The sequence below is a fragment of the Bufo bufo genome, chromosome 1, assembly GCF_905171765.1.
Source record: "Bufo bufo chromosome 1, aBufBuf1.1, whole genome shotgun sequence".
NCBI classification, from domain to species: Eukaryota; Metazoa; Chordata; class Amphibia; order Anura; family Bufonidae; genus Bufo; species Bufo bufo.
The window spans coordinates 580,481,271-580,499,690 of NC_053389.1; the positions used below are offsets into that span (position 1 = coordinate 580,481,271).

At 43.6% G+C, this 18,420-nt stretch overlaps 1 protein-coding gene across 6 annotated transcripts in view; it reads left to right on the top strand.

Annotated features, from left to right (window-relative positions):
• The window catches only part of SFMBT2 (Scm like with four mbt domains 2), a 300,595-nt gene that overhangs the window by 3,786 nt on the left and 278,389 nt on the right, over window positions 1–18,420 (top strand). For 2 of the 6 annotated variants that reach the window (XM_040413318.1, XM_040413319.1), the window contains exon 2: window positions 7,394–7,490. The exons of 3 other annotated variants lie outside the window; for them this stretch is intronic. The gene's annotated coding sequence lies outside the window, so the exon portion shown is untranslated. Of the gene's footprint in view, window positions 1–7,393; window positions 7,491–12,827; window positions 12,835–18,420 lie in introns of all 6 variants that reach the window. One more of the 6 variants, XM_040413314.1, reaches the window with a different exon arrangement.

Genomic DNA, 18,420 nt, shown 5'->3' on the forward strand with positions numbered 1-18,420 from the left:
GGCCACAAGGTGGCGCTGTCCAAGTCCTGTGAAGTATATATTTCAGCCCAGCACTGAGTGTGATATGTTGCACTGTGTTTCATGATAATTTGGCCACAAGGTGGCGCTCACCGAGCTCTGTGATAGTTCAGTCAGATTTTTTGGAGTATTGTAAGAATTAGAACTAGAACTATTTCATAATAATTTGGCCACGTGGCGGAACTGTCCTGGTGTCTTGATGTATGTAATCAGCATGATCTTTTGGAATGATACAAATGACAATTTTGATACGTCTAATTTATTTGCGGATTTCTATGTTATTGATACCGCCATATGCTATGTTCATATTATACTGTACAGGTACGAAGAATTGCTTACAGCCGTGTACACTATTACCACATCGTGGCAGTATACGGATTTTGAGGAGTGTGTTACGCTTCAGGTTTTCATGTCCTGTGTGTGCGGCAGTAATCTCCCTCGCTTTCAGGCCCTCTGACCAGTTATTGCTCCTGGTTTGGGTGACGAATGTAATGTCCTGCGTGCCTAGGTGTTGTGTGCACAGAAGTGCCTGGTGTCATTGCAGTCCTGCTGCTGTGTATAAACGGCAGTAATTCGCTATTTGCGGTAGATCATGTGCGCCTGCCCTTGAAGCAATGTAAGCAATGCTTCCTGCTCATGTCCTGTTGACTGTGAAGGGTGTGTCCCAGGATTAGAAAACATGCTAAATTCTTCCACAAACAGCCCCACACCTGTCCACAGGATCTGTGTGGTATTGCATCTCTGTCCCGTTCACTTCAATGGAGCCGAGCTGCGACACCAGACACAACCCGAGGACAGGAAGAAATCCTGTACAAAACCTTTAGGCAAGGGCTACACGGCCATCTGGATTTCTTGCGACTGCGGCGGCGATCCCATTAATTTCTGTGGGATCTCCGCTACTCAGCGACCCTTGCCTTTAGCTATATTACGGTAATCATTGGATACACATGCAAGCTTTCCTCATGGCTGGAAAGATTACTGGGATTTTGGAGTACCCCAGTAGAAGACTCATAAAACATTGTACTGGTCCGCATCTGCGTCAGGGTCCATTCTGGAGATGAGCGAATCAATTCTAAATGAATTGGATTCAGCCAGAATTTGGGGTGATTCAATTTGGAAAGAACAAAAAAAACAATTAAAAAAAAAAGGGAGAGACAAGACAGAAAAAATAAAGGCGGAGATGAGGAGATTTATCAAACTGGTGTAAAGCAGAACAGGCCTATTTGCCCATAGCAACCAATCAGATTCCACCTTTCATTTTGGACAGCTCCTTTGGAAACTGAAAGTTGGAAACTGATTGGTTGCTCTGGGCAACTAAGCCAGTTCTACTTTACCCCAAAGTCCTAGGAGACCTCAGGGTGTCCTATAGAAACAGTCAGGCCAGTTGAAGCACTTTCAGTTCATCTACTCGGACCGATTTGGCCGAATTGAACTCAAGCTGAATTTTGAGCGATAGTGTACAAGCACGACCACCACTGCTGGATTGCAGGGTGGTCTGTAACCATGGAAACAAGCAGTGTATAATGTGATGGAAAAATGAATCCAGCCAGCAAAGGAGACAATATGGATAATGACAATACAGTAGTAAGATAAATGCCACTTACTGAAGTGAGACAACCCCTTTATGGAGTTTATGGGAGAACTGCTGTTAATTCTGCAACGTGCTGAAGACCTGGGCTCTGTCCACGATGCTGTATTTACCATGAAGAGTACTCTAATCCCATTCTTTTACTACATACAGTGTGATTATAATGTCACCAGAATAAGTCACTGCTGTGTGCGGTATGTGATATATGTATATACAGGGATCCATGGGGAAATGACATGTGAGAAAGCAGCACAATACACACATACAGAGATCTTTCTTGTATGATGATAAGTCTGATGAAGGTGCGGTAGCACCGAAACGCATCACTTATTGCCTGTATATGTGACTGAATAAATACAAGATTTATCTACAGCGAGTGCCGGTCTTTTCTGCAAATTCTACATTGGGACGCCATCCCATAGACTCGTGCACCGCGACTTCAAACAGCAGTGCCGACCTGTGATTATTATACTACATACAGAGATGGTATGGGTATGATGCCATTTCCACAGTCTATTCCCAGCAGTATGGTCAAGCATTGTTCATAGGTATAAAAAGTGACACGTACCTTTAAAAAAAGTAACAAGTAAAATCCCACATAAAGAAACTTTTGGGAAATGTTGAATGCCGTATTTGCCACGCATGGTATAAATTCATTCATATTGCATGATTCTCTAGCACAGGGATCAGCAACCTTCGGCGCTCCAGCTGCTGTGAAACTACAACTCCCACCATGCAAACCTGCTCGGTCGCTCTTCTAACTTCTATAGAAGTGAATGAAACATTCTGGGAGTTGTAGTTTCTGAACAGCCGGAGTGCTGGAGGCGGCTGGTCGTTTTAGTGAAATGTAATATAAAATCACGTGAGCTGGGGTATGAATGTGGTGTTAGGCTAGGGCACAACTACACTGCTACATGTGTCCTTGATGTCGCGCCACCAGTTTCGTAATGATAGTCTATGGTGCCGCACTGAGACATGCTGCGACTGGGATGCAACAGTCGCAGAAGAATCCATTTTGGATGGGTTTTTTTGCGACTGTTGTGTCGCAGTCGCAGCATGTCGCATATCACAGTGCGACACCATAGACTATCATTATGACAAATGTCGCCGTCTAGCCCTAGCCTTAGGATTGTTATTCTCACGTACAGCAGAACGGAATAAATTGAGAAGTTGCACTAAATCTGCCCAGTCAGTGCATTCCTTGTATTAGATTAAAACCAACAGAACAATGGGTTGAAAACTGACATATGTAACACCCATTATGATTTTTTAAGCTTATTCATTGTAATTATGAAAAAAGGTTAAGTTTGGTTAAGTTCTCACTTGCAGTTTTTGAGATCCTTTTTTTTGCTCTACGTTAGATAAATGTCATCAGATCCCACTGATTCTGATTGGCTGTAGGAGCTGCTTGTAATTGAAATAGTGTTACAGATGAGATGTCTGCTTTAGGGACATGTAATAGCAGTTCTATTCTTATGACTCTATGATTTGCTGTTCAGCTATTATTCCTACTAGAAGTTTATGCAATAAAGATCAATTTAGGGGTATGTCCCTGAAGCATTTGGACCTTCTGGCCATTCATTCATAAGCTTTTAGAAGAAATAATAGAGGAATGGCACGGACGTAGAGTTGTATGTAATAAATGGAGTGCAGGTAGTAAGTAAAGCAGACATGTCAGGAGAGGTGACGGGTCCTCTTCTAGGGGAACAAGAATCAGACAGATTGGGTTTCAAGATGAATATTTGTCCCCCTGGAGACACCTACCCCCCTCCCTGTGGACATGACGGACAGATATCTTTATGTCTAGGCTCCCACTTTCTTCTTCGTTTCCATGGCACTCAGTCTCATGTGCATCAGACTTTGGCAGTGCTCACGCTACAACCTTCTCCTTATTTCATGAAAGACAAAAACCATAAAGACGGGGTCCTCGTGCAAGCCAAATTCATCAACCTAAAAACGCTGGAATGATGAATATTAACGGGATGTAAAGGACTGATGCAAGCTAACATTGTGTTAGCAGAAGAGATGCATTGCCTGAATAGGGACCTGTCAGTGTGTATACGGGGTGTATACGGGGTGTATACGGGGTGGAGTGACAGACAGGCTCATTTCTGTCGGGGTGCCGCATCTCATGAATACATTGCTGCGCTGGCTGCACGCTGCAGTCTGTGACATGCTATTCTTACTAAGCCACCACACAAACCCATATGAGTGACACACCGCTGAAATCAGCATGTTTGTCACTGAGAGGGGACAATAAAGGGCCTGACTAATGCATGTGGTCAGGACACCAGGGAAAAGCTCTTCTTTCTATCTCATATGAGGAGGGGGTCTCGAGCAGTGTCCCACCCTCTGTAAAGTACATATGCCCTCCTGTGCATGCACCATTTAAAGGGCATCTGTCAGCAGGTTTGTACCTATGACACTGATTGATCTGTTACATGTGCGCTTGGCAGCTGAAGACATCTGTGTTGGTCCCATGTTCATATGTGCCTGCATTGCTGCGAAAAATTAAGTTGTAATATATGCAAAAGAGCCTCTAGGAGCAATGGGGGCGTTGTCATTACTCCTACAGGCTCTGCTCTCTGTGCAACTGCTGCATCCTCTGCACTTTAATTGACAGGGCCAGGTATTGTAAATGAAAGTGGAGAGGGCGCGGCAGTTGCAGAGAGAGCAGAGCCTGTAGGTGTAATGACAACGCCCCCATTGCTCCTAGAGGCTCTTTTGCATATAGTAAAACATCATCTTTCTCAGCAATGCGGGCACATATGGACATGGGACCAACACAGATGCCTTCAGCTGCCAAGTGCACATGTAACAGGTCAGCCAGTGTCATAGCTACAAAACTGCTGACAGATGCCCTTTAAGCACATACTGTAGATGGTGATCAGACACATTGCTGTCACATGGGTGCTATCCAGTGCTCCTAATTATAATAATAATAATAATAATAATAATAATAATAATATCCTGCAGTACAAAGAAGTGGAATGGATGGAGTATACTAAACAGAACGTGGCTGGCTGGAGTCTTTAGGTAACTGGATACTAATCTCAGTCTTCTGTAAATGTTCTCGTGCCTTTATGTTTCATTTCAAGACAGCCATTAAAAAATGTTTCTAGTTTTAATTCTGAGCCGAATAACACTACCCTATGGACAAATCCAGCACAGTACCACATATATTATTCAGCTAAAATGCTAATACACAGTAAAGCAGGAACAAATACTGCAGTATTGGCAGAGTAGAGTCACATTAACATTGTGCTACAAATGTAATAGTTATAATAAAATGGAATACTGTTCTACAGCATTGTATAAGATAACATTTCAGACGGTTTCCGATATTGGGAATCAGGTATCAAGTCTTTCTGTGGTGCCATCATGTGTTACAGAAAAGACCACTTTTAGGTGCTAGCTTAGGGCAGACTAGACTTTCTTAGTTTTGAGTTTTTAGCTATTTGAAATAACTGAAATGGCCATCATCTGATTATTGCCAGGCTGACGAGAAGAGACATGTAATGCATGTAACCTCCTATGGCCAGCCATGCCTAATGGGGGGTAATATTGTGACATGATGTTAGATTTCATTCATCTTCATTCTTATATTCACATTGCACGACATAGATATAAATGCAGGTCTTACAATATGTCACATGAAATATCTTGTTAATAACAGTGAGCACAAATTAAGATGGATTTGCTGCAGTCACAGGTGAATACTGATACCTGATACCATATCATTTGGGTGGCCCAAAGGACAGAATACCTATTCCAGTGTAGCTGATTAAAGTCTAGGATAACACTAAAATTATATGGTATCCTAACAACCTCCTGTGGGTATGTTCATGAAACCTGGCATGTAGTATGGCATTGACATTGTGTAGCCACGCTTAAAGGGAATCTGTCAGCTCTTTCAAGCATATCTAACAAATGGCAATGCGTTAGGTCAGTTTAACATCATCACAACTATACCTTTGTTATGGCTGTCGCAGTTGGTGAACATCAGGGCAGCCTGCACACAAGTTCCCTATGTCGCCCCTTGCTGCTTCATGACCAACCCGTCTGCGACCTCAGAAGCTAGCCAAAACTCTGCCCGCATGTGCTGAGCAGCTGACTGGCAGATTGTGGCGTTGCCATTTGTTAGATATGCTTGAATTCCCGAGATCGTTTGTATGAAGGATCCCCAACCTCTAGGCAGGTAGATTAGGCAGTCTGCAGCGGGGGGCCATCGAGAGGAGTACGCCTTGTTTATTTTCCCCCCTCTCAAAAAATTTCCCTAGAAAAACCTTTTGATAAATCAAATTCTTTTGATTCGACATAAACTGGCAGATCGTGCCACTCAGATGTGGTTTCATCCAGCCACGGCCAACATTTTCCAGTCTGGCCAAACACACTTTTAGCTTCGGCCATCTTGAACAATCATTTGCTTAAATTTTTCAAACAATGGGCGACTGAATTAGCCCAAATTGGCCATTTCAGGGCACATTTACATTATGTGACTACGAAAACTGCTGAATAACATAAGCACCGACATAGAAGATCCCAAATCCTATTACATAGCGAATATTCGTTTTTTAATCATAGTAACATAGTAACATAGTTTATAAGGCTGAAAAAAAGACATTTGTCCATCCAGTTCGGCCTGTTATCCTGCAAGTTGATCCAGAGGAAGGCAAAAAAAAACTGTGAGGTAGAAGCCAATTTTACCCACTTTAGGGGAATAAAAAATCCCTTCCCGACTCCAATCAGGCAATCAGAATAACTCCCTGGATCAACGACCCGTCTCTAGTAGCTATAGCCTGTAATATTATTACACTCCAGAAACACATCCAGGCCCCTCTTGAATTCCTTTATTGTACTCACCATCACCACCTCCTCAGGCAGAGAGTTCCATAGTCTCACTGCTCTTACCGTAAAGAATCCTCTTCTATGTTTGTGTAGAAACCTTCTTTCCTCCAGACGCAGAGGATGTCCCCTCATCACAGTCACAGTCCTGGGAATAAATAGATGATGGGAGAGATCTCTGTATTGACCCCTGATATATTTATACATAGTAATTAGATCTCCCCTCAGTCATCTTTTTTCTAAAGTGAATAACCCTAATGTTGATAATCTTTCAGGGTACTGTAGTTGACCCCTTCCAGTTATTACTTTAGTTGCCCTCCTCTGGGCCCTCTCCAGCTCTGCTATGTCTGCCTTGTTCACAGGAGCCCAGAACTGTACACAGTACTCCCTGTGTGGTCTGACTAGTGATTTGTAAAGTGGTAGGACTATGTTCTTATCACGGGCATCTATGCCCCTTTTGATGCAACCTATTATCTCATTGGCCTTGGCAGCAGCTGCCTGACACAGTTTTTGCAGCTTAGTTTGCTGTTTATTAAAATTCCTAGATCCTTTTCCATGTCAGTGTTACCGAGTGTTTTACCATTTAGTATGTACGGGTGACTTGCATTATTCCTTCCCATGTGCATAACTTTACATTTGTCAGTGTTAAACCTCATCTGCCACTTATCTGCCCAAGCCTCCAATCTATCCAGATCCATCTGTAGTAATATACTGTCCTCATCAGTGTAAATTACTTTACACAGTTTAGTGTCATCTGCGAAAATGTATATTTTACCGTGTCTGTTTTTCTAGTATCTGTGATACTTCTTAGCCATGTTTTTTTATTTCGTGGGTGTCATATAAAGTGTTTATGAAGAGCTTTTTAAATTAAGAAGACTTCCTTCTAACATAAAGTAATCATGAATTAGACACTTGTGTGAAGTCTCTTCATTTTCTCTGCAGCCTGTTTCCCAGTTATCTTGGTCTTCCAGATGCCGTATTTGCAAATGTGACAGTCATTATCGGTCAGCATTACAGCACCCATAGCAATCCATAACCCGTGAGTAGCATTTACATCACCCCTGTCACTTTTTCCTACTACTCTTAAGTGGCTCAAGGTGAAGATAAATTAGGAAATTCCCAGTTAGACATATTTCTGTGTCAATATAAAAGTTATTTTTGCATAAAGAACTTTCCTATATACTTTGCTTCACAGTTTTAAGATCTCTGCTTGCTGTCATTCAATAGGAGACTAAGGCTAGCACTTGAGATCCGGCCAGCTGTTCCAGCAGGGAACAGCCGGCTGGATCTTTCTGCATTCCGGCACTGCCAGAAGTTACCATCAGAAAATTACCTATTGTTTAAATCACGTTTTTATGTTTAACATATTATTAAAGAATTTTTGATGATATTTTTAATTTTCCATGTCACTATCTATATTTAAACAAAAAACATATATTCCTGCAGTTTTCACCAAATGCCACTTCTTGGTCGGTACAGATCACTTTACTGCACTTATATATTATTCTAAACTTGCCTGTAATGAGACAGGGATATCACCTTTGCGTGTAGATAAGTCGGGATCCACCATTCACAATTCTTTCCTTGTACAATAACCTCTGCACAGGTCACAGAGCATGCCTAGAAAACTCTCCCATAGAAGTCACTGAGGTCCTCACCTGACCATTGTGTCTATGGACCATGGGGCTGCCGTAAAGCAATTCTCTACATGATTTCTAAATGCTGTTAAGAACAGCTAAGACAAGATGGCCGCTATCATGTTCAGGAGATAGAATAAAAAAATCTGCAATCAGAAAATAAGAACAGATTAGAAAAAAAAGGAGATGTGTTACTATCTGGTATTAACTGGCAGAGTTTTTGGTGGCACTTTAATAGTTAAGGATGATATAAACCTGTCCTGGTCTTGTGATGAACCCATACAGCTGTAATACACTGTAACCAGTCCTGCAGCTGTACCACCATCACATGACCAGGACTTATCCAGAGGAAGGCAACAATGAAGACTGAGCGACAGCAAGCAGAGATCTTGAAAACCATGATGAGCGGATACAGAAAGTATATTCCAGTGTGCAACATTTGTTTGCTGAAACCTGAATTGTGCGACGGTAGAAAAATAGCAAATGTTAAAGAAGGAAGAGTCTCTTTAGGAAAGGATACTGTGGCTGACATCTATACTCAGTAACCATATAGTAATTGCCAGTGATGGAAGACGTAGGGCGGGTTCACATTGGCGTTCCTAGTTGTGTTATAGTGTTCCGTTATAACAAAAACTGAGGACAAAATCCAAAATGGAGCCCTTTAAGAGGCCTTCTGTTTTGGTTCGTCCGAATACATTTCTATGGACACAAATAACGGTTCCGTTTTTTCCGTTATGCATGACAGAAAAAAAGTCCTGTTGACAGACCAGAAGGTCAGTGGTTCATCCATGAAGATGTCTGTGAAGGATCTGTGTTTGGTCCTTGTGTCCGTTTTTTGCCCTCCTTGTGTCATCCGTATTCCATGTACACTGCTAGGCTGAAAACTGTTTTCCACAGCATTTCCTACCAATGGTCTGTGAAAATCACTAATAGGACACGGATGCCATCAGTGTTGTAGCAGTGGTTATCACTAGGGATCGACCGATTATCGGAGTTAGGCTACTTTCACACTGGCGTTTTGAATTCCGTTTGTGAGATCCGTTTCAGGGATCTCACAAACGGTTCAAAACGGATCAATTCAGCCCCAATGCATTCTGAATGGATAAGTGTCCGCTCAGAATGCATCCGTTTTGGCTCCATTCTGTCTCCATTCCGCTCTGGATGCTAACAAACGGATCCGTCCTGACTTACAATGTAAGTCAATGGGGACGGATCAGTTTTCACAAACACAATATGGTGCAATTAAAAATGGATCCGTCCCCCATTGACTTTCAGTTTAAGTCAGGACAGATCCGTTTTGACTTAGACTTTTTTTTTTGAGAATAATGCAAACGGATCCGTTCTGAACGTATACAAGCGTTTGCATTATAGGTGCGGATCCATCTGTGCAGATACCAGACGGATCCGCACCTAACCCAGGTGTGAAAGTAGCATTATCGATATTATCGGCCGATATTCATGATTTTCAAAGTTATCGGTATAGGCATCTAACCTTGCCGATAATGCGTCCAGTGCGAAATCACAGAACATGAGCGCGCTGACAGCTGTCAGCAGCACAGGGCAGAAGGAGTCACTCTCTCCCTCCCCCCCTGTGCCATGCTGCTAATGAGGAGAGACGGGAGGAGGAGGGGCGGTTGCACTGCGCCACCAATGATAATTAACGTCTAATACAGGAGGCGGTGCCCAGCCTATATGACAAGAAGCTGCGATCAGAGGCACCTGAGGGGTTAACTGCTGATCGCAGCTCCCTGTCAGAGGCAGGGTGCCGGCTATGTGATTCTGCGCCAACACACCCGCTTCCTGTAATAAACGTTAATTATCATTGGTGGCGCAGTGCGCCCTCCCCAGTATTAAAAACATTGGTGGCGCAGTGCGCCCAACCCCCCACCCCCCAGTATTAAAATCATTGGTGGCGCAGTGCGCCCACCCAACACCCCTCAGTATTAAAATCATTGGTGGCAGTGGCCACAGGGTCCCCTCCTCTTCATTGGTGGTGCAGTGGCAGCTTCTGATCGGAGCCCCAGCAGTGTAATCCTGGGGCTCCGATCGGTTACCTGGCTGCCATGGTAATCTCCCTGCTGCTGTGTGCACAAAGCACAGGGCAGCAGGGAGAGTGCGATGTCCTATTCACCTTAATAGAGCTCTATCAGGGTGAATAGGACAAGGGATTAAAAGATTCCAGGTTCTACCCCTAAGGGGGAAATAGTTGTTAAATAAAAAGTAAAAAAAAAAAAAGTAGAAATCACCCTCCTTCCCAATTTTACATATAAAATATATAAACAATAAATAAATAAACATATCACATATTGCCATGTCTGAAAAAAGTCCAAACTATTAAAATATTTGAAAAAAATCTCCTATGTGGTGAACGCCGTAACAGAATTTTTATATATATTTTTTTTATTAAAATGCACAGAATATCGGTATAAGTTATCGGTTATCGGCCTGAAAGTTTACAGGTTATCGGTATCGGCTCTAAAAAAATCTATATCGGTCGATCCCTATGACTGACCCGTAGACTTCTGTGTCATGGACCAATATAATGCATGTCGCCGTGTTTTTTAGAATGACCCACGGTCTGTGGAAATTCACTGATGTGTGAACAGACACATTAAAATCAACATGGACCGCAAACGGCTATGATCCACTGAGTGTGAAAGAGGCCTTACATGGTGGGACCAGAAAGAGAGAACGCTTCTCTCACCTATATCAGCCTGACTGCAGCATGTAGCGGTTTTTGGTGGATCTGGGTCGCACATTCTTTAGAATTCATACATTATTATAATGTAATACCTATAATGTAGTTTACATCTGGTGGGCAGAGCGTGTAAGCTTCCACATAGGCCTCATGCACATGACTACATTTTTGCGGATTGGATGCGGACCCATTTATTTCAGTTGGGCCACAAAAAAATGCGATCAGCAAACCGCGTGCTGTCCGCATCTGTATGTCCGTGAAAAAGAAAGAACATGTCCTCTACTTGTCCGTTATGCGTATGTAATCCTGAGGATCTTCTATGGTAGCATTCTGTCACCGCTTATTAATGAGGACATCAGTGCGCTTGCCCCTGGTGCACCACAGCTCTCCAGTACCGGCCGCGCCCCCCAGTACTATTTTTTTTTCTTGGAAATGCTACACCAAGTATCATTTTAATTAACAGGATCCACCTTAGGCTGTATACTTGGTTTACTAGAGTTGATCCTGCTGACGTGTTTTTTATATGATTGATCAGAGTTTCTCATTCATTCCCGTGGTGACGACTTCAAAATCTCCCATGCTCATCTGACAGTACTCATTTTTAATATGTTGGATTCATTTCAGTTACAATGGAGTGCTATCAGCAATGGGAAACACATGTCATACTTTATGTTCAGTTATTAAAGGGGTTCTGCTGCTTTTTCTTACTGATCATCTACCCTCTAGATCAGCGATGCCCAACCTGCGGCCCTCCAGCTGTTTCAAAACTACAACTCCCAGCATGCCCTAATAGCTGTAGGCTGTCCAAGCATGCTGGGAGTTGTAGTTTTGCAACAGCTGGAGGGCCGCAGGTTGGGCATCCCTGCTCTAGATAGATCACCAGTGTCTGATTGGCAGGGGTCCGACACACGGGACCCCCGCTGATCAGCGGTTCGAGAAGGCAGCGGCGCTGTTTCCCACAGGCCCACTGACGTCACGACTAGTATCACTGGCCACAACGCTACTGCTAGTGCCGCTGCCTTCTCAAACAGCTGATTGGCGGGGGGGTCCCGGGTGTCAGGTCTCCGCCGATCAGATGCTGATGATCCATTCAGAGGATAGATCATCAGTAAGAACCAAGGTAAGAGAAGCTTAGTCACTCACATCAGTGATATTCATAGCATTTATGGTATGTACACGTCTGCAATAACTTCCGGTGGTTAGGCCTCATTCACATTTCCATTTTTCATGGAGGTGCTGCTGTCCACCTTTTCTGCGGAAAACACCCCTACCCATGTCTGTTCCCATATCAGTAGTTTATTACTGGCAGTGGATCAGTGAAAAGATCACAGAGATATGACGATACTTTGGTATATGACCCATTATAGTCTATGGGCCTGTGAAAAAGCACAGAGACAACACGGATGGCATCCGTCTTTCGTCCACGATTCACGGATCGTTGCTAGGAAATGCTCTTGAAATTAGTTTTCAACTGAGCAGTGTCCATGCCATACGGATGACATACGGAGGGCAAAAAACAGACACACAGACTAAATATGTGTCCTTCACAGACATCTTCATGGATGAAACATGGACTGATGAAAATGTGAACGAGGCCTTATGGATGACTGCGCTTATGTCTGTGCACGTGTTTTTCTTAGGCCTCTTGCACACAAACATTTTTTTTTCTGTTTCCGTTCCGTTTTTTGTGTTCAGTATACGGTCCGTATACGGAACCATTCATTTCAATGCAACAGCTCTCTACAAACCAAATAAAGTACAAAAATGCATAATAATTGCTAATGCTATACTTATAAATTAGAGATGCTTGGCAAATCATTTTGTACAAAATTATTTGAGCCCGTCTGTCGCACGTCAAGGCGATCTCTGTAAGACGGGTTCCTAACACTAAATTCTACCTGTTATGTGCCATACAATTCAGGGAGTGTAGGTTCCACATGCATGCTGGGCCTGCTTTGGTTTCTATCATCTTTGGTGCCAAAATGGCCTCCATTATATCCAAGGAATGCAGGTACCAACATGCATGCCGGGCCCACTCCACACCACTCCTGGTGCCAAATGGCCACCAAAGAATGCAATGAGAGTCCACACTATACCTCTCCTGGTGACAAATGGTTTCCAGTGAGTGAGGGGGAGCAGGCCAAGCTATATACTCACACTAATTAAAATCAGCCTATGGGGCAGACGAGCTGGTCGCATCTTTTGCTGCCTCATTGAAGTGAATGGGTCCGCACCCGAGCTGCAAAAACTGCTGCTCGGATGCGGACCCGAACAACGGTCGTGTGCATGAGGCCTAAAGGACAAGGATAGTACTGTTCTATCAGGGGCCAGCTGTTCCGTTCCGCAAAAAAACAGAATGCACACAGACGTCATCCGTATTTTTTGCGGACCACAAAATACTGAAAAAGCTATATGGCCGTTTACAATAGGCCTTACACAAATGGCTGAGTGATGAGATCTGGGCAGGGATGCCCCCCTCTCCAGTGATGTACCTAGAGCAGACACAGATCATATTAGTAAAGCATTCGTTTCCGCCTCCCTCAGCAATGACTATGGGACCTTTTCTAATTATAAAAATCAAGAAAACGAATTAGGGTCCATTCACACGTCCGTTGTTTCTTTCCTGATCTGTTCCGTTTTTTGCGGAACAGATCTGGACCAGTTCTGTACCCATTAATTTTCAATGGGTCCTGAAAAAAATCGGACAGCTCAATGTCTGATTTTTTTTCAGGACCCATTGAAAATGAATGGGTACAGAACTGGTCCAGATCTGTTCCGCAAAAAACGGAACAGATCAGGAAAGAAACAACGGACGTGTGAATGGACCCTCATTGTGATTGTAAGATAGTGATGTTGCCAGCGTACTGTTATCCCGGAATGCTATATGCATATGACTGCTTCTCATGCACATAGCTGCGAGGACAGTGTGAACCAAAACTGCTGTAAATAAATAGATCTATATGCAAATCTATGCACTGATCAACAGCATCTCTCCCAGATGGAGGGGCGTGCAGAAACTTTGCATGGCTATAAATGGAATCAATAAATCAATGCCATGTCTGCTGTTATTCTATGGACATGAACATGAAGCTGCAGATATAGCCTTAGACAGCTCTTTTACTTGAGCTTGATGAATGTATGCAAGTGAAGCATGGGATTCCTGGCTCCAGCTGAGTTAACCTGAGACGCATGTACATGGACGTCAAAGTCCCATTTGGTGCTGTTAATGGAAAAGGTGAATGATGGAAAAGGGAAGTGCCCGTAAACATTTTCATGTTCCATGAATTTTTCGAACGGGTCAATGCAGTTGATGGGCTAAAATGGATTGTTATGCACCGAGGAGCCTGTTTAAACATCTAAGCCCACTGATTCCAGCATATACAACCTGCCGGGTCCCATCTCTAGACAGAAAGCACTCAGTGCGGAGTAGGACATAGGATTCCAGCCCTAATATTGAGCAATATAATTGAAAGATATATTCCAACAGTTGACATTTAAAGGATTTTTTTGTGCTGCAGATGTTGATGACCTACCCTGCATCCATAACACAACATGAAATTGAACATATGGAATACATCAGAAATGAACTTGGTTTGATATAAAATTAGAGGCATATGAAGCTACAGTAAGGCTGTAAGGCACCAGGTTTTGTCCTGCACTTAACATACAAATATCTTAAAGGGGTTATCCAATACTATAAACTGACCCCCCCCCCCCCCCCCCCACAGTGAATATACTTACCCCGCTCCCTGTGCCGCTCTTGGTCGGGGGGGGGGGGGTGAGCAGCCAATGGCAGGCAGGGATGGGGATGAGCCTCCCTAGCATCACGGGTGACACTAGGGAGGGTGTGAACCCAGCCTTAGGCCTCCTGGACATGAACGGTGGGGCAGCCACAGTGGATCACTTTGATGGGTCCGCGATCCGGCCGTTCCGCAAAAAGATAGGACATGTTCTATCTTTTTGCGGAACAGAAGTACGGGGCGAAACCCCACGGAAGCACTCCGTAGTGCTTCCGTACTGTTCCGTTCCGTGCTTCCGTTCTACACCATTCCGCGTCTCCGGATTTGCGGACCCATTGAAGTGAATGGGTCCGCATCCGTGATGCAGAATGCACACGGAACGGTGCCCGGGTATTGCGGTCCGCAATACGGCAACAGGCAGCACACAGGAGGCCTTAGCTGTGGGATGCGGCTGTTTGGTGATGTCTGTGTTGGACAGGGCAGCACTATGGGGTGGTGAATATAGAGATTCTTTACAGTAATAGCATCACAGCAGTAAATTGCAAACATTGTTAATTCACTATAAAGGACTTTTCTAGTTTTATGTCAGTGTAATGAACAGTTACGCATGAACAGCCAGTATCTCTAATGCATGATAGCATTATATATTCGCAGGCTGTAACATATATAGCAGTCTAGCTAGCAGTAAATAGATCCAGCTGCTAATATCCGAGCAGATGATACCATAAATGCATATTATTGTGTGAGCTGATGTCATAAAGTGTTAATTCCTTTGATTAAGGGAAGGTCCTGACTTGGACACATTTAGCTCTTGTAGCACAGTCAGCAGTGCTATGATTTCATTGATTTATAAACCATTCTTCATTGCTCATTAGAACTAATGCTTAATAATTCTCCATATCTAATCTGCACAAATAGGTTGTCTTGGCATGTGCCAGCCGCGATGAGCGGGATGGCTGTAAAAGGAGCGGCTATGGGAGCACTCGCATAATCAATAGCTTCAATGGGAACGGGATGTAGGCTATCCTGGGCTATAAAGCACGATTTATAGCATGGTGCATTTTCTTTTGTGACGATTTTCCGTTATCTGGCATTTTTTTTTCTTATTGACATCAATGAGGCAAGAAAAGCTAAACTAACTAAAATCTAATAATAAGTGGTAGGGAGAAATCCCTGCATAGTGGCATACAATGTACAGCTTCCAAAGCCCTAGGTCATAGGTCACTGCTAGAGGAACTCGTTCAGCAATGGGTGGGTGCAAGGTCCAACCTCAACGCGGAAGAGCTCCAAATGACACATCACATTACATGTTTTACAGAAGGAAGGTGTCATTCTCGAAAGGCAATGGCAAGCGTATCAGGATGAATGTCTGGTGTGTGCAGTTCAGTTTGTGGGGAAGCCGTGAGAAGCAGAGTCTAATATATTAGGTGTGGTATACTCAGGGCTCTTACCGAGATGAGGAGCGGCACATGTTCTGCTATGGAGGGTGAGATTAATGCCTCAGAATAATACACAGTACTGTTACTTGTCCTTCAGTAATCGCCCTGGCGCAGAACAAGAGTCATTTATATACAGTTCAAGAAAACGTAACTCTTTGGAATTACTCAGATTTCTGCATTGATTGCTAATAAAATGCAATCTGATTGCCATCTACGTCTCAGTTGTGGACAAATACAATCTGTTGTATTACCGTTCTCGTCTCTTAGGCCCCTTTCACATGGGCGAGTTTTCCGCGCGGGTGCAATGCGTGACGTGAACGCATAGCACCCGCACTGAATCCGGACCCATTCATTTCAATGGGTCTGTGTACATGAGCGTTGTTTTTCACGCATCAGTTCTGCGTTGCGTGAAAATTGCAGCATGTTCTATATTTTGCGTTTTTCATGCAGCCCTGGCCCCATAGAAGTGAATGGGGATGCGTGAAAATGGTGCGAGTTTCACTGAAACACGCCTTATAGAGAACATTGAGTAAATGTCCACAGTGCAGTGAGAAAAAGTAAGTGAACCTCAGTGTTAGTAACTTCTCATAGAGCTAATTGGTTAAAGGTATTTCAGTTAGGGCTCATGCACATGGCCCGCAAACAGCTTAAATGGGTCCGCAATCCGGAAGGTCTGGTGCGGAACAAAGGCACGGAATCCCACAGAAGCACTATGAAGTGCTTGCTTGGGGTTTCTCTCCGTGCCTCCGCACCGCAGTAAAATAGAACATGTTCTATTTTTTGCGGTGCGGACTAATCACGGACCCATTCTGCGGTCCCCAATGCACAGAACGGCTGACCAACGGCTGTGTGCATGAGCCCTTAAGGAGATGACATTGGAAATAGGGCTGCTGCTATCTATTATTTTAGTAACCAAGTATTCTACCAATTAATTCAACGATTAATCAAGTATTCTAATAAGAAAAAAATAATTGATAGAACGTTTTCTATAAAGACATCAGTCTCCTCCACAGTGCCATCACTGGGCAATCTCCCCCATATACACTCACCTAAAGAATTATTAGGAACACCTGTTCTATTTCTCATTAATGCAATTATCTAGTCAACCAATCACATGGCAGTTGCTTCAATGCATTTAGGGGTGTGGTCCTGGTCAAGACAATCTCCTGAACTCCAAACGGAATGTCAGAATGGGAAAGAAAGGTGATTTAAGCAATTTTGAGCGTGGCATGGTTGTTGGTGCCAGACGGGCCGGTCTGAGTATTTCACAATCTGCTCAGTTACTGGGATTTTCACGCACAACCATTTCTAGGGTTTACAAAGAATGGTGTGAAAAGGGAAAAACATCCAGTATGCGGCAGTCCTGTGGGCAAAAATGCCTCGTGGATGCTAGAGGTCAGAGGAGAATGAGCCGACTGATTCAAGCTGATAGAAGAGCAACGTTGACTGAAATAACCACTCGTTACAACCGAGGTAAGCAGCAAAGCATTTGTGAAGCCACAACACGCACAACCTTGAGGCGGATGGGCTACAACAGCAGAAGACCCCACCGGGTACCACTCATCTCCACTACAAATAGGAAAAAGAGGCTACAATTTGCATGAGCTCACCAAAATTGGACTGTTGAAGACTGGAAAAATGTTGCCTGGTCTGATGAGTCTCGATTTCTGTTGAGACATTCAAATGGTAAAATCCGAATTTGGTGTAAACAGAATGAGAACATGTATCCATCCTCTGATGGCTACTTCCAGCAGGATAATGCACCATGTCACAAAACTCGAATCATTTCAAATTGGTTTCTTGAACATGACAATGTGTTCACTGTACTAAAATGGCCCCCACAGTCACCAAATCTCAACCCAATAGAGCATCGTTGGGATGTGGTGGAACGGGAGCTTCGTGCCCTGGATGTGCATCCCTCAAATCTCCATCAACTGCAAGATGCTATCCTATCAATATGGGCCAACATTTCTAAAGAATGCTATCAGCACCGTGTTGAATCAATGCCACGTAGAATTAAGGCAGTTCAGTTAGTATGGTGTTCCTAATAATTCTTTAGGTGAGTGTATGTAAGTAGATACAATGCAGGGGTGTAACTACAATTCATAGGACCTTATGGGGCCCTCACCACCTAGTGTTAGAAAATTAGAACAGCGACATAAGTAGCTAGCAATAATTAAAGGTATGCATAATAGCACCATATATATATAAAAACATATTATGGCAACCCCACATAAACGTACAATTTTCTTGAACTTAATTGGCCCCCTCCCCAACCTCCGTTACGCCCCTGATACTATGTGATATTTCTGCTCCAGAGAGGATGTTCTGGTCCAGCAGCTTCCGAGAGGTGTGCACTTGCTCTGATCTGTCATTGCAGAATTTTGCAACCTGTGCACTTCTTTGTGGATGATGTGTAGCTGATGCACATGGCTGAACCACAGTCTGGTACTAT